The sequence below is a fragment of the Pithys albifrons genome, chromosome 4 (genome assembly GCF_047495875.1).
Source record: "Pithys albifrons albifrons isolate INPA30051 chromosome 4, PitAlb_v1, whole genome shotgun sequence".
Classification (NCBI taxonomy): domain Eukaryota; kingdom Metazoa; phylum Chordata; class Aves; order Passeriformes; family Thamnophilidae; genus Pithys; species Pithys albifrons.
Genome location: NC_092461.1, coordinates 1,366,134 through 1,370,348, shown reverse-complemented (window position 1 = coordinate 1,370,348; position 4,215 = coordinate 1,366,134). Strand labels below are relative to the sequence as shown.

Sequence of the window (4,215 nt, the reverse complement as noted above, 5' to 3'; positions counted from 1 at the left end):
ATCAGCTTCTGCTACCACAAGCTTTCCCTTTACAGTTCACCAGGAGCTCTTATTATATGAAAGGAAAGGGTGGATGTGGTGTCAACACAAGGTAATAGTAATATTATTTGAACAGGTGTGTGGGGTGTTGCTAAAGTGAGAGAAGGGGTGAGCGGTGGGGAGCAGTTAGTACAGGGCTGTGCATGTAATAACCAGAGCTCACCCGCGTTTATTATCATAACAATCATGTGTGGTGATAGGTTTCACAATAAGCTGATCTGATTTACCTGCTGCATTAAACCAGTTTTGTTGTTTCCCACTTCCTAACTCCCTGCTGGAAAAGAGCTGGAAAAATTATGCTAAAAATTTGGTGAGCAAACCCACCGTGCATGAAGCTACAGACAGATAACCCACCAGGCCACGATTATCCCCCAGACTCTGCTCCTCCACAGACAACTTTGCTGCTGATTTACATCGAGAGAAAGCAGATTAAGCATCTCAGGACTGCATTACAAAGGATGGCAGGTTTGCAGCACGGTGGAATGTTGAGAGGCGAATACCTCAGCACTTTTGTCTGTACATCTATTCTCTGTAATGCAGTTAATTTTAATAATGTGTTTCCAGTCTGTGATGTGTTCCATTGATATGTATCTGCGATTTGAATGTATATTCATCTCTCTGTGTATAGAGTGAGATGGGTATCCTTTCAGCAAGAAAAACTGTATGCCACAATAGAGATTGGAAACAGTAAAAATAATCTTTTAATAATCTTCTAGATTCTGCTTTTAAGGAGATGACTGGAATCACATGAGAAAGGATTATTGCTGTAGGTACATACCTCGCTGAAATTTGCATGCTTCCATTGGGGGAAAGTGGGAAACAAAGGGAAAAATGATACCCCGATATGCTCTCGGTGCAGAGATATGTGCTATGATTCACTGGAGACAGCTATGGAGGTTACAAAACAGAAATTAAGAGACGATATAAATTACGTGAGGGTGTTCTGGACGATTAGACAACTCGTTGGTCCATTTACGGTGCTGCTCGTGGCTTTATATCAAACCTGATGAGAGAGTGGCAAACCGTAAGCAAGGAAATTTTTCACTCTCTCCTGTCCTTAAGCCGTACTTTGTTTAGAAAGATCTTAATGCGTATCCCGAGCATTTTAATATGAAGCTATTGCATGCCACTGCTTTGTGCAAACAGTACTTGTATTATTACAGGGGGTGAATTAATCTTGCAGGCGTCCATTTGTGTTACTCAGATCAGGCAGGGTTTGTTTGCAAAGGGCTGACCCCGCTTCCTGGCAGGTTTGCCGGGAGCTGCCGTGCCAGATTCCCTCCCTGGATGCGAGAGGGTTCAGTGGCACATCTCGGGGACCGCGGGGACAGTCACATGGCAGGGGCTGCCGCCTGAGGGAATGCAGGGCCGGTGGCTGGGAGGACAGTGGCACCAAGTCCTGCCTTCCACAGGCTCCTTCAGCGGTTTTGCAGTGGGTATTAAAGGCTGGTAGGAGTTCTCAAGCTTTGGTCTACATTCTTCTGGTAAAGCAGGTTTAGCCCAAGGTCACACAGGAAATCTCTATTTCAAGCGGCTCGCTCCCTCTTAAGCAGAATTGCTACAACGTTTCCCTTTGTACAGATTTCCTTAAGCAAGTGCTTAATGGCAGGGTGGCTGTCATCTTAGGGCAAATATTTTAGAAATCCCGTGTTAATCACATCAGGTGTGTGTCTTCAACATTGCAACATCTGTTATTTGTTAGATGCAAACAGAGAATGAAACTGTATTTGCCCTGTCCTGGGCTCTTCTGTAATTCAGGCAACTTGGCTGAACGTGCCCAAGACAGTGCTGACAGTACAGTTATTTCAGGAGGGTAACACTGCACCAAAAGTTGAGTAGGGGGTAAACTAAAAAGGATTATATTACTCTGGGATGCCTGGTAGATTTTTACAATCCGCTGTGTACTTTAAATATATCTGGTTCCTTCCAATTTCCTTGTAGAAGTCAATGCTGTGCTGCTGTTCCAGCAGAGCAAATCTTGTGTGGACTCTTCACAGAGGGAAGGTAAGTCGCAGGCAGCTGAAAGGAGCATATTTTCTTTCCATGCATGATTATTTCACACTAGAAGACACTGTTTAGGGGTTACATAACAAAACTGATTCTTTGCTTAGTATTAGTTTTGCCAGTTTTTAAGCAGATACTTAAGTAATAGAAAATAACAGCCTGGTAGCATTTTAGGCATAGTTTGAAGTATTTCATTGAATCAGGACTGTAATGAGAGGGCAGTGGATTCTCTAGGCACAGTTTAGTACTTCATTCATATGTGGTATTTATCCATGGTGCATCTGTCGATTATTAGTTAGTTATTGCAGTGCAAAAGTTGGTGATAAAATCATTGTGGTGTCTTGCAGAGACAGCATTCCAGTGCACAACAGACTATGCAAAGAATTCCTTGAACATAGATGGGATGTATTCATTAACAGTGTTGATCAATTAAGAGCTTGTTTGGGGGGGGGGGGGGGGTTGTCTGTTTGTTTATCTATTAAGTCCTAAGAACATTTCATTTCTTCCATTCAATTTAATTTCTCAGAATGTTCGTGTATTTTGTGGCCGGCGATTTTCACTTGCTGACATTCTCCTACACGCTTGGGAGTCATCCCCTTCCTTTGGAGCAGCCTAAGGAAAATGCTGCCCTCTCTTGAATTCCAGGGCGCAGTGCACCTCCCGGCAGAGGCTGCATCCCGAAAGATGCTCCTGACTCCTGCGGGGCTCAGGAGTGACGGGAAAGGCGGCGCCGTATTTCATACTATTAAATAGAGTTTGGAGAGTTGTTCTGAAGAACGCAAATGCCCTAAAATATAAATTCTCTTTCTTTGAAAACCAAGCAAAGATGCTTTACTGCATTATGGAAATACCTTAGCAAGGGAAATTTCATTGTCTCCTGTGCCTGAACAGAGGGGAGACCAAGTCCTGAAATTCTTTGGACTACTTTTAAATGTAGTCCAGATGCAGTTTTCATTCATCTAGAACCAATATGTTTGAGTGCTTCAGTTGTGTGTTTTGCTGAATGCCCATCTAGATCTTGAAGTCAAAGGAAAACCTTCTCTGAAGGGGGAGGATGTGTCTGGCTGCCACTGGTTCTCTGCACCACAACAAAAAGCACTTTGGGTTTCTCTAGTGTGTGACACCCCCCCAGAGCTTGCCCATCAGTGTGGGACCACTGAGATGGTGCCTGTAGAAACCAACATGTCACTGCCTTAAGAAACTTGGTCAGATGTGTCTCCAGCTGGAGGGAGGAGGATGTTTCTTCAGCTGTTTCTGCTCTTCACTGACAAAGCATGGACAGGGCATACTCTTCATGCATCTTCCTTCAAGGAGGGAGTATAAAGGACACCTTGTGGGAAAAGCTATTCTGGAGTAGCTTCTGTCTCCATGTCTTCAATAGGGGCATTAAAACAAACAAACAGAATTCTCCCTTTCTCCCATAGACAGCCCTGCTTGAAGAAAGATGTGTGTCTTTCTGCTGGAGCCAAGGAGTGAAAAGGAACTTTATGTGATGTGTGTGAGGGGTTGCCTGTAAGGAGTCCCACAGCAAGTTGTCATCACTAGGAGGGAGGGCATGCAGGTTTAGGCCTGTATTAATGCAGAAGATGCCAGTGCAGACATGAGAACCAGGTTTCCCAGATATCAGATACTGGAATGGGGCATGCACTGTGGAGGAAAAGGAGAAAAACACACCTGCACACCCAAACCCATGGTCTTATTGTTTCCTGTTACCATTTAAAAGGTTTTTCTGAACACACAGCTCCCCACAGAGCCTTCTCACAGTTCTTAGAGGCTGAAAGAAATGTAAGCATCAAGGAGCAACATGCAGGCAAAAGATTGGCTAACAACAGCTGTGCATCTTGGTAGTTACACAATTTGTGCAAAAGGACATACTTGTTAATATTTATCTCACTTTTCTGCACCTACAGATTTGGGGGTTTTACACAAACATGATTAATCTCAAATGCAATCTGAAGCAGGATAAACAGAAGGGACTGGCCATGTGTATGTCAGTGGTACTGTGTACTGTCTCATCTATATTAAATATGAGACAAAGCAATAAAAATAAACAATGCAGTACTGTGTCAGTTGCAACTCAGGCAGCAACAAAATATTGCCACATTTTTTCTTATGAAGCTGGATGTGTGGTGGCTGAAAAGACCCCTAAAGCATATAAAGCTCTTATCTTCA

The 4,215-nt window shown here is 43.6% G+C and overlaps 1 long non-coding RNA gene across 1 annotated transcript; it reads left to right on the top strand.

The window, feature by feature from the left end:
* On the top strand, positions 1 to 2,672 carry LOC139670811 (uncharacterized). The gene is made up of 3 exons (XR_011697572.1): positions 1 to 91; positions 1,981 to 2,043; positions 2,570 to 2,672. It is a non-coding gene; the product is annotated as an uncharacterized lncRNA (long non-coding RNA).
* The last annotated feature ends 1,543 nt before the right edge of the window (positions 2,673 to 4,215 follow it).